Source organism: Triturus cristatus, chromosome 4_1, assembly GCF_964204655.1.
Source record: "Triturus cristatus chromosome 4_1, aTriCri1.1, whole genome shotgun sequence".
Lineage (NCBI taxonomy): Eukaryota > Metazoa > Chordata > Amphibia > Caudata > Salamandridae > Triturus > Triturus cristatus.
In genome coordinates this window covers 139,158,314-139,170,795 of record NC_140585.1, presented here as the reverse complement: position 1 = coordinate 139,170,795, position 12,482 = coordinate 139,158,314, and the positions used below count along the sequence as shown (strand labels likewise).

The 12,482-nt window shown below is 38.5% G+C and overlaps 5 non-coding genes across 5 annotated transcripts; all 5 read left to right on the top strand.

The window, feature by feature from the left end:
* The first annotated feature begins 835 nt into the window (after window positions 1-835).
* TRNAC-GCA (transfer RNA cysteine (anticodon GCA)) lies at window positions 836-907 on the top strand. Its single transcript has one exon. It is a non-coding gene; the product is annotated as a tRNA-Cys (tRNA).
* A 1,008-nt stretch (window positions 908-1,915) lies between these two features.
* Window positions 1,916-1,987, top strand: TRNAC-GCA (transfer RNA cysteine (anticodon GCA)). The gene has a single exon. It is a non-coding gene; the product is annotated as a tRNA-Cys (tRNA).
* Window positions 1,988-5,132: 3,145 nt separating this feature from the next.
* TRNAC-GCA (transfer RNA cysteine (anticodon GCA)) lies at window positions 5,133-5,204 on the top strand. The gene has a single exon. It is a non-coding gene; the product is annotated as a tRNA-Cys (tRNA).
* A 4,217-nt stretch (window positions 5,205-9,421) lies between these two features.
* On the top strand, window positions 9,422-9,493 carry TRNAC-GCA (transfer RNA cysteine (anticodon GCA)). Its single transcript has one exon. It is a non-coding gene; the product is annotated as a tRNA-Cys (tRNA).
* Window positions 9,494-11,567: 2,074 nt separating this feature from the next.
* On the top strand, window positions 11,568-11,639 carry TRNAC-GCA (transfer RNA cysteine (anticodon GCA)). The gene has a single exon. It is a non-coding gene; the product is annotated as a tRNA-Cys (tRNA).
* The last annotated feature ends 843 nt before the right edge of the window (window positions 11,640-12,482 follow it).

Sequence of the window (12,482 nt, the reverse complement as noted above, 5' to 3'; positions counted from 1 at the left end):
ACTTTCTGAAACATCATTGATTTATTTTGGAATCCGGCTCTTCCTTTCACAGCTTCAAACAAAGAGAATGAGTATGAAAACAATTGAAAACTTTGTTATACAGTTTGGTGCTTCCTTGTAGCGCACTAAAGAAAAGGCATAGTATAGTCGGCAGCGCTGCAGTCAATCTATTTCTCATTTAACATGTGTCCTCAGTCTTACATATATTCCTCCTCTCCTCTGTGCATACAAAATATGTGTTTGTTTAAAGCACTTCATTCTTGTGCAACGTAGAAACTATTTAATTTCTCCTTAAAACCTCTGCCTATGTGCAAAATGTATGAACCCTCGTTGCAGATGAAAAAAGGCTGGCTCGAAGACTCAGGTCATTTTCGAACACAAAATGGCCTTTTCTGGTATATTAAATTGATGGTACTTGAAAGGGACATTTGGGTGTACCTTCCAAATACCAAATTGCAGTGGTATGTAGAAATTTTTTTCGTCCATCATTTGGCCCAAAACAATCATACTTCACCACCATCTCGGTGATTGTGGTAACCAATCCGCGAAAGGATAAGGCGTCCCGTAAAAACCTCTTCCCCTTTGAGAATGTTTCAAAACAAGCATTTTATGTACAGGCATTGGTCCTATGGACCACTGCCTGTTCAAATAAAATAACAATGAAACATATAAATATTTTTTTTAAACGATCCCGTTTTCCTTCAATAAATAATATTAAGAACTACTTCTCCTGTTCCACAGTTTCAAGCTTGTACTTTCCGGCCCAACTGAGCATGATGCTCACACTCTTTCATGAGGTACTGATATATTTTCATTCCGACTCTCACAAACAGGTGGGGATATAGCTCAGTGGTAGAGCATTTGACTGCAGATCAAGAGGTCCCTGGTTCAAATCCAGGTGTCCCCTTGGCCTGTTTTGGTTCTTGTGTTTGTAGCTGGGACTTTTCATAAAACCCCTTTGGATCATCATTGACAGAGTCAGTGTTCGCTTGGATCTTACACTTTAACAGCATTACAATGTCACTGCTCAAAACCTGAGAGTAAATGCATTTTTATACAGGGCTCGGTATTCCGTATGGGAAATGTCTGAAAAAGCATTGATTTATTTTGGAATCTGGCTCTTCCTTTCACAGCACCAAACAAAGGGAATGGACTATGAAAGCAATTGGCAACTTTGTTTTACAGTTTAGTGCTTCCTTCAATCGCACTACAGAAATTGCATAGAAAAGTGGGCAGCAATGCAGTCAATCTATTCCTCATTTAACCTGTGTCCTCAGTCTTACATGTATTCCACCTCTTCTCTGTGCATACAAAGTATGTGTTTGTTTGAAGCACTTCATTTTTGTGCAATGCATAATCTATTTACTTTCTACTAAAATACGCTGCCCACGTACAAGATGTACGAACCCTAGTTGCAGGTGCAAGCAGGCTGGTCTGAGAAACCAGGCCATTTGCGAACACAAAATAGCTTTTTCTGATGTATTAAATCGAAGGTACATGAAAGGGGTGTTTGGTTGTACCTTCAAATACCAAATTGTAGTGGTATGCAGAAATGTTTTTTCACCGTCATTTGGCCCAAAACAATCATACTTCACCACCATATCAGTGATTGTGGTAATCAATCCACAAAGATAAGTAGTCTCGTAAAAACCTCTTCCCCTTTGAGAATGTTTCAAAACAAACATTTTTATTACAGATATTGGTCCTATGGACCACTGCCTATTCAAATAAAATAACAATTAAACATATACATTTTGTTTTTTAAATGATCCTGTTTTCCTTTAATTAATAATATTAAGAACTACTTCTCCTTTTCCACAGTTTCAAGCTCGTACTTTGTGGCCCAACTGAGCTTGAGCCTCTCACTCTTTCATGATGTACTGATATATTGTCATTCTGATCTTTGAAAACAGTTGGGGATATAGCTCAGTGGTAGAGCATTTGACTGCAGATCAAGAGGTCCCTGGTTCAAATCCAGGTGTCCCCTAAACCTATTTTGGTTCTGGTGTTTGTAGCTGGGATTTTTCATAAAGTCCCTTTGGATCACCATTGACAGAGTCAGTGTTCAGTTGGATCTTATACTTTATTAGCATTACAGTGTCACTGCTCAAAACCTGGGAATAAATGCATTTTTACACAGGGCGTGGGAACTTTCTGAAACATCATTGATTTATTTTGGAATCCGGCCCTTCCTTTCACAGCTTCAAGCAAAGAGAATGACTTCGAAAACAATTGAAAACATTGTTATACAGTTTGGTGCTTCCTTGTAGCGCACTAAAGAAATGGCATAGTATACTCGGCAGAGCTGCAGTCAATCTATTTCTCATTTAACCTGTGTCCTCAGTCTTACATATATTCCTCCTCTCCTCTGTGCATACAAAATATTTGTTTGTTTAAAGCACTTCATTGTTGTGCAACGTAGAAACTATTTAATTTCTCCTTAAAACCTCTGCCTACGTGCAAAATGTATGAACCCTGGTTGCAGATGAAAAAAGGCTGGCTCGGAGACTCAGGCCATTTTCGAACACAAAATGGCCTTTTCTGATATATTAAATTGATGGTACTTGAAAGGGACGTTTGGGTGTACCTTCCAAATACCAAATTGCAGTGGTATGTAGAAATGTTTTTCGTCCATCATTTGGCCCAAAATAATCATACTTCACCACAATCTCGGTGATTGTGGTAACCAATCCGCGAAAGGATAAGGCGTCCCGTAAAAACCTCTTCCCCTTTGAGAATGTTTCAAAACAAGCATTTTATGTACAGGCATTGGTCCTATGGACCACTGCCTGTTCAAATAAAATAACAATGAAACATATAATTATTTTTTTTAAACTATACCGTTTTCCTTCAATAAATAATATTAAGAACTACTTCTCCTGTTCCACAGTTTCAAGCCTGTACTTTCCGGCCCAACTGAGCATGATGCTCACACTCTTTCATGAGGTACTGATATATTTTCATTCCGACTCTCACAAACAGGTGGGGATATAGCTCAGTGGTAGAGCATTTGACTGCAGATCAAGAGGTCCCTTGTTCAAATCCAGGTGTCCCCGTAGCCTGTTTTGGTTCTTGTGTTTATAGCTGGGACTTTTCATAAAACCCCTTTGGATCATCATTGACAGAGTCAGTGTTCGCTTGGATCTTACACTTTAATAGCATTACAATGTCACTGCTCAAAACCTGAGAGTAAATGCATTTTTATACAGGGCTTGGTATTCCGTATGGGAAATGTCTGAAAAAGCATTGATTTATTTTGGAATCTGGCTCTTCCTTTCACAGCACCAAACAAAGGGAATGGACTATGAAAGCAATTGACAACTTTGTTTTACAGTTTGGTGCTTCCTTCGATCGCACTACAGAAATTGCATAGAAAAGTGGGCAGCAATGCAGTCAATCTATTCCTCATTTAACCTGTGTCCTCAGTCTTACATGTATTCCACCTCTTCTCTGTGCATACAAAGTATGTGTTTGTTTGAAGCACTTCATTTTTGTGCAATGCATTATATATTTTCTTTCTACTAAAAAACGCTGCCCACGTACAAGATGTACGAACCCTAGTTGCAGGTGCAAGCAGGCTGGTCTGAGAAACCAGGCCATTTGCGAACACAAAATAGCTTTTTCTGAAGTATTAAATCGAAGGTACATGAAATGGGTGTTTGGTGGTACCTTCAAATACCAAATTGTAGTGGTATGCAGAAATGTTTTTTCACCGTAATTTGGCCCAAAACAATCATACTTCACCACCATATCAGTGATTGTGGTAATCAATCCACAAAGATAAGTAGTCTCGTAAAAACCTCTTCCCCTTTGAGAATGTTTCAAAACAAACATTTTAATTACAGATATTGGTCCTACGGACCACTGCCTATTCAAATAAAATAACAATTAAACATATACATTTTGTTTTTTAAATGATCCTGCTTTCCTTTAATTAATAATATTAGAACTACTTCTACTTTTCCACAGTTTCAAGCTCGTACTTTGTGGCCCAACTGAGCTTGAGCCTCTCACTCTTTCATGATGTACTGATATATTGTCATTCTGATCTTTGAAAACAGTTGGGGATATGGCTCAGTGGTAGAGCATTTGACTGCAGATCAAGAGGTCCCTAGTTCAAATACGCGTGTCCCCTAAACCTGTTTTGGTTCTGGTGTTTGTAGCTGGGATCTTTCATAAAGTCCCTTTGGATCACCATTGACAGAGTCAGTGTTCAGTTGGATCTTATACTTTATTAGCATTACAGTGTCACTGCTCAAAACCTGGGAATAAATGCATTTTTACACAGGGCGTGGGAACTTTCTGAAACATCATTGATTTATTTTGGAATCCGGCTCTTCCTTTCACAGCTTCAAGCAAAGAGAATGACTATGAAAACAATTGAAAACTTTGTTATACAGTTTGGTGCTTCCTTGTAGCGCACTAAAGAAATGGCATAGTATACTCGGCAGCGATGCAGTCAATCTATTTCTCATTTAACCTGTGTCCTCAGTCTTACATATATTCCTCCTCTCCTCTGTGCATACAAAATATGTGTTTGTTTAAAGCACTTCATTCTTGTGCAACGTAGAAACTATTTAATTTCTCCTTAAAACCTCTGCCTACGTGCAAAATGTATGAACCCTCGTTGCAGATGAAAAAAGGCTGGCTCGAAGACTCAGGCCATTTTCGAACACAAAATGGCCTTTTCTGATATATTAAATTGATGGTACTTGAAAGGGACGTTTGGGTGTACCTTCCAAATACCAAATTGCATTGGTATGTAGAAATGTTTTTCGTCCATCATTTGGCCCAAAACAATCATCCTTCACCACCATCTCGGTGATTGTGGTAAACAATCCGCGAAAGGATAAGGCGTCCCGTAAAAACCTCTTCCCCTTTGAGAATGTTTCAAAACAAGCATTTTATGTACAGGCATTGGTCCTATGGACCACTGCCTGTTCAAATAAAATAACAATGAAACATATAAATATTTTTTTTAAACGATCCCGTTTTCCTTCAATAAATAATATTAAGAATTACTTCTCCTGTTCCACAGTTTCAAGCTTGTACTTTCTGGCCCAACTGAGCATGATGCTCACACTCTTTCATGAGGTACTGATATATTTTCATTCCGACTCTCACAAACAGGTGGGGACATAGCTCAGTGGTAGAGCATTTGACTGCAGATCAAGAGGACCCTGGTTCAAATCCAGGTGTCCCCTTAGCCTCTTTTGGTTCTTGTGTTTGTAGCTGGGACTTTTCATAAAACCCCTTTGGATCATCATTGACAGAGTCAGTGTTTGCTTGGATCTTACACTTTAATAGCATTACAATGTCACTGCTCAAAACCTGAGAGTAAATGCATTTTTATACAGGGCGCGGTATTCCGTATGGGAAATGTCTGAAAAAGCATTGATTTATTTTGGAATCTGGCTCTTCCTTTCACAGCACCAAACAAAGGGAATGGACTATGAAAGGAATTGACAACTTTGTTTTACAGTTTGGTGCTTCCTTTGATCGCACTACAGAAATTGCATAGAAAAGTGGGCAGAAATGCAGTCAATCTATTCCTCATTTAACCTGTGTCCTCAGTCTTACATGTATTCCACCTCTTCTCTGTGCATACAAAGTATGTGTTTGTTTGAAGCACTTCATTTTTGTGCAATGCATAATCTATTTACTTTCTACTAAAAAACGCTGCCCACGTACATGATGTACGAACCCTAGTTGCAGGTGCAAGCAGGCTGGTCTGAGAAACCAGGCCATTTGCGAACACAAAATAGCTTTTTCTGATGTATTAAATCGAAGGTACATGAAATGGGTGTTTGGTTGTACCTTCAAATACCAAATTGTAGTGGTATGTAGAAATGTTTTTTCACCGTCATTTGGCCCAAAACAATCATACTTCACCACCATATCAGTGATTGTGGTAATCAATCCACAGAGATAAGTAGTCTCGTAAAAACCTCTTCCCCTTTGAGAATGTTTCAAAACAAACATTTTAATTACAGATATTGGTCCTACGGACCACTGCCTATTCAAATAAAATAACAATTAAACATATACATTTTGTTTTTTAAATGATCCTGCTTTCCTTTAATTAATAATATTAGAACTACTTCTCCTTTTCCACAGTTTCAAGCTCGTACTTTGTGGCCCAACTGAGCTTGAGGCTCTCACTCTTTCATGATGTACTGATATATTGTCATTCTGATCTTTGAAAACAGTTGAGTATATGGCTCAGTGGTAGAGAATTTGACTGCAGATCAAGAGGTCCCTGGTTCAAATCCGGGTGTCCCTTAAACCTATTTTGGTTCTGGTGTTTGTAGCTGGGATCTTTCATAAAGTCCCTTTGGATCACCATTGACAGAGTCAGTGTTCAGTTGGATCTTATACTTTATTAGCATTACAGTGTCACTGCTCAAAACCTGGGAATAAATGCATTTTTACACAGGGCGTGGGAACTTTCTGAAACATCATTGATTTATTTTGGAATCCGGCTCTTCCTTTCACAGCTTCAAGCAAAGAGAATGACTATGAAAACAATTGAAAACTTTGTTATACAGTTTGGTGCTTCCTTGTAGCGCACTAAAGAAATGGCATAGTATACTCGGCAGCGCTGCAGTCAATCTATTTCTCATTTAACCTGTGTCCTCAGTCTTACATATATTCCTCCTCTCCTCTGTGCATACAAAATATGTGTTTGTTTAAAGCACTTCATTCTTGTGCAACGTAGAAACTATTTAATTTCTCCTTAAAACCTCTGCCTACGTGCAAAATGTATGAACCCTCGTTGCAGATGAAAAAAGGCTGGCTCGAAGACTCAGGCCATTTTCGAACACAAAATGGCCTTTTCTGATATATTAAATTGATGGTACTTGAAAGGGACGTTTGGGTGTACCTTCCAAATACCAAATTGCAGTGGTATGTAGAAATGTTTTTCGTCCATCATTTGGCCCAAAACAATCATACTTCACCACCATCTCGGTGATTGTGGTAACCAATCCGCGAAAGGATAAGGCGTCCCGTAAAAACCTCTTCCCCTTTGAGAATGTTTCAAAACAAGCATTTTATGTACAGGCATTGGTCCTATGGACCACTGCCTGTTCAAATAAAATAACAATGAAACATATAAAAAAAAAATTTAAACGATCCCGTTTTCCTTCAATAAATAATATTAAGAACTACTTCTCCTGTTCCACAGTTTCAAGCTTGTACTTTCCGGCCCAACTGAGCAAGATGCTCACACTCTTTCATGAGGTACTGATATATTTTCATTCCGACTCTCACAAACAGGTGGGGATATAGCTCAGAGGTAGAGCATTTGACTGCAGATCAAGACGTCCCTGGTTCAAATCCAGATGTCCCCTTACCCTGTTTTGGTTCTTGTGTTTGTAGCTGGGACTTTTCATAAAACCCCTTTGGATCATCATTGACAGAGTCAGTGTTCGCTTGGATCTTACACTTTAATAGCATTACAATGTCACTGCTCAAAACCTGAGAGTAAATGCATTGTTATACAGGGCTCGGTATTCCGTATGGGAAATGTCTGAAAAAGCATTGATTTATTTTGGAATCTGGCTCTTCCTTTCACAGCACCAAACAAAGGGAATGGACTATGAAAGCAATTGACAACTTTGTTTTACAGTTTGGTGCTTCCTTTGATCGCACTACAGAAATTGCATAGAAAAGTGGGCAGCAATGCAGTCAATCTATTCCTCATTTAACCTGTGTCCTCAGTCTTACATGTATCCCACCTCTTCTCTGTGCATACAAAGTATGTGTTTGTTTGAAGCACTTCATTTTTGTGCAATGCATGATCTATTTACTGTCTACTAAAAAACGCTGCCCACGTACAAGATGTACGAACCCTAGTCTCAGGTGCAAGCAGGCTGGTCTGAGAAACCAGGCCATTTGCGAACACAAAACAGCTTTTTCTAATGTATTAAATCGAAGGTACATGAAAGGGGTGTTTGGTTGTACCTTCAAATACCAAATTGTAGTGGTATGCAGAAATGTTTTTTCACCGTAATTTGGCCCAAAACAATCATACTTCACCACCATATCAGTGATTGTGGTAATCAATCCACAAAATAGGTAGTCTCGTAAAAACCTCTTCCCCTTTGAGAATGTTTCAAAACAAACATTTCAATTACAGATATTGGTCCTATGGACCACTGCCTATTCAAATAAAATAACAATTAAACATATACATTTTGTTTTTTAAATGATCCTGTTTTCCTTTAATTAATAATATTAAGAACTACTTCTCCTGTTCCACAGTTTCAAGCTTGTACTTTCCGGCCCAACTGAGCATGATGCTCACACTCTTTCATGATGTACTGATATATTGTCATTCTAATCTTTAAAATCAGTTGGGGATATAGCTCAGTGGTAGAGCATTTGACTGCAGGTCAAGAGGTCCCTGGGTCAAATCCCGGTGTCCCCTAAGCCTATTTTGGTTCTGGTGTTTGTAGCTGGGATCTTTCATAAAGTCCCTTTGGATCACCATTGACAGAGTCAGTGTTCAGTTGGATCTTATACTTTATTAGCATTACAGTGTCACTGCTCAAAACCTGGGAATAAATGCATTTTTACACAGGGCGTGGGAACTTTCTGAAACATCATTGATTTATTTTGGAATCCGGCTCTTCCTTTCACAGCTTCAAACAAAGAGGATGACTATGAAAACAATTGAAAACTTTGTTATACAGTTTGGTGCTTCCTTGTAGCGCACTAAAGAAATGGCATAGTATACTCGGCAGCGCTGCAGTCAATCTATTTCTCATTTAACCTGTGTCTTACATATATTCCTCCTCTCCTCTGTGCATACAAAGTATGTGTTTGTTTAAAGCACTTCATTCTTGTGCACCGTAGAAACTATTTAATTTCTCCTTAAAACCTCTGCCTACGTGCAAAATGTATGAACCCTCGTTGCAGATGAAAAAAGGCTGGCTCGAAGACTCAGGCCATTTTCGAACACAAAATGGCCATTTCTGATATATTAAATTGATGGTACTTGAAAGGGACGTTTGGGTGTACCTTCCAAATACCAAATTGCAGTGGTATGTAGAAATGTTTTTCGTCCATCATTTGGCCCAAAACAATCATACTTCACCACCATATCAGTGATTGTGGTAATCAATCCACAAAGATAGGTAGTCTCGTAAAAACCTCTTCCCCTTTGAGAATGTTTCAAAACAAACATTTCAATTACAGATATTGGTCCTATGGACCACTGCCTATTCAAATAAAATAACAATTAAACATATACATTTTGTTTTTTAAATGATCCTGTTTTCCTTTAATTAATAATATTAAGAACTACTTCTCCTGTTCCACAGCTTCAAGCTCGTACTTTGTGGCCCTAACTGAGCTTGAGCCTCTCACTCTTTCATGATGTACTGATATATTGTCATTCTGATTTTTGAAAACAGTTGGGGATATAGCTCAGTGGTAGAGCATTTGACTGCAGATCAAGAGGTCCCTGGTTCAAATCCGGGTGTCCCCTAAACCTATTTTGGTTCTGGTGTTTGTAGCTAGGATCTTTCATAAAGTCCCTTTGGATCACCATTGACAGAGTCAGTGTTCAGTTGGATCTTATACTTTATTAGCATTACAGTGTCACTGCTCAAAACCTGGGAATAAATGCATTTTTACACAGGGCGTGGGAACTTTCTGAAACATCATTGATTTATTTTGGAATCCGGCTCTTCCTTTCACAGCTTCAAACAAAGAGAATGAGTATGAAAACAATTGAAAACTTTGTTATACAGTTTGGTGCTTCCTTGTAGCGCACTAAAGAAAAGGCATAGTATAGTCGGCAGCGCTGCAGTCAATCTATTTCTCATTTAACATGTGTCCTCAGTCTTACATATATTCCTCCTCTCCTCTGTGCATACAAAATCTGTGTTTGTTTAAAGCACTTCATTCTTGTGCAACGTAGAAACTATTTAATTTCTCCTTAAAACCTCTGCCTACGTGCAAAATGTATGAAACCTCGTTGCAGATGAAAAAAGGCTGGCTCGAAGACTCAGGCCATTTTCGAACACAAAATGGCCTTTTCTGATATATTAAATTGATGGTACTTGAAAGGGACGTTTGGGTGTACCTTCCAAATACCAAATTGCAGTGGTATGTAGAAATGTTTTTCGTCCATCATTTGGCCCAAAACAATCATACTTCACCACCATCTCGGTGATTGTGGTAACCAATCCGCGAAAGGATAAGGCGTCCCGTAAAAACCTCTTCCCCTTTGAGAATGTTTCAAAACAAGCATTTTATGTACAGGCATTGGTCCTATGGACCACTGCCTGTTCAAATAAAATAACAATGAAACATATAAATATTTTTTTTAAACGATCCCGTTTTCCTTCAATAAATAATATTAAGAACTACTTCTCCTGTTCCAAAGTTTCAAGCTTGTACTTTCCGGCCCAACTGAGCATGATGCTCACACTCTTTCATGAGGTACTGATATATTTTCATTCCGACTCTCACAAACAGGTGGGGACATAGCTCAGTGGTAGAGCATTTGACTGCAGATCAAGAGGTACCTGGTTCAAATTCAGGTGTCCCCTTAGCCTGTTTTGGTTCTTGTGTTTGTAGCTGGGACTTTTCAAAAAACCACTTTGGATCATCATTGACAGAGTCAGTGTTCGCTTGGATCTTACACTTTAATAGCATTACAATGTCACTGCTCAAAACCTGAGAGTAAATGCATTTTTATACAGGGCTCGGTATTCCGTATGGGAAATGTCTGAAAAAGCATTGATTTATTTTGGAATCTGGCTCTACCTTTCACAGCACCAAACAAAGGGAATGGACTATGAAAGCAATTGACAACTTTGTTTTACAGTTTGGTGCTTCCTTTGATCGCACTACAGAAATTGCATAGAAAAGTGGTCAGAAATGCAGTCAATCTATTCCTCATTTAACCTGTGTCCTCAGTCTTACATGTATTCCACCTCTTCTCTGTGCATACAAAGTATGTGTTTGTTTGAAGCACTTCATTTTTGTGCAATGCATAATCTATTTACTTTCTACTAAAAAACGCTGCCCACGTACAAGATGTACGAACCCTAGTTGCAGGTGCAAGCAGGCTGGTCTGAGAAACCAGGCCATTTGCGAACACAAAATAGCTTTTTCTGATGTATTAAATCGAAGGTACATGAAATGGGTGTTTGGTTGTACCTTCAAATACCAAATTGTAGTGGTATGTAGAAATGTTTTTTCACCGTAATTTGGCCCAAAACAATCATACTTCACCACCATATCAGTGATTGTGGTAATCAATCCACAAAGATAAGTAGTCTCGTAAAAACCTCTTCCTCTTTGAGAATGTTTCAAAACAAACATTTTAATTACAGATATTGGTCCTATGGACCACTGCCTATTCAAATAAAATAACAATTAAACATATACATTTTGTTTTTTAAATGATCCTGTTTTACTTTAATTAATAATATTAAGAACTACTCCTTTTCCACAGTTTCAAGCTCGTACTTTGTGGCCCAACTGAGCTTGAGCCTCTCACTCTTTCATGATGTACTGATATATTGTCATTCTGATGTTTGAAAACAGTTGGGGATATAGCTCAGTGGTAGAGCATTTGACTGCAGATCAAGAGGTCCCTGGTTCAAATCCAGGTGTCCCCTAAACCTATTTTGGTTCTGGTGTTTGTAGCTGGGATTTTTCATAAAGTCCCTTTGGATCACCATTGACAGAGTCAGTGTTCAGTTGGATCTTATACTTTATTAGCATTACAGTGTCACTGCTCAAAACCTGGGAATAAATGCATTTTTACACAGGGCGTGGGAACTTTCTGAAACATCATTGATTTATTTTGGAATCCGGCCCTTCCTTTCACAGCTTCAAGCAAAGAGAATGACTTCGAAAACAATTGAAAACATTGTTATACAGTTTGGTGCTTCCTTGTAGCGCACTAAAGAAATGGCATAGTATACTCGGCAGAGCTGCAGTCAATCTATTTCTCATTTAACCTGTGTCCTCAGTCTTACATATATTCCTCCTCTCCTCTGTGCATACAAAATATTTGTTTGTTTAAAGCACTTCATTGTTGTGCAACGTAGAAACTATTTAATTTCTCCTTAAAACCTCTGCCTACGTGCAAAATGTATGAACCCTGGTTGCAGATGAAAAAAGGCTGGCTCGGAGACTCAGGCCATTTTCGAACACAAAATGGCCTTTTCTGATATATTAAATTGATGGTACTTGAAAGGGACGTTTGGGTGTACCTTCCAAATACCAAATTGCAGTGGTATGTAGAAATGTTTTTCGTCCATCATTTGGCCCAAAACAATCATACTTCACCACAATCTCGGTGATTGTGGTAACCAATCCGCGAAAGGATAAGGCGTCCCGTAAAAACCTCTTCCCCTTTGAGAATGTTTCAAAACAAGCATTTTATGTACAGGCATTGGTCCTATGGACCACTGCCTGTTCAAATAAAATAACAATGAAACATATAATTATTTTTT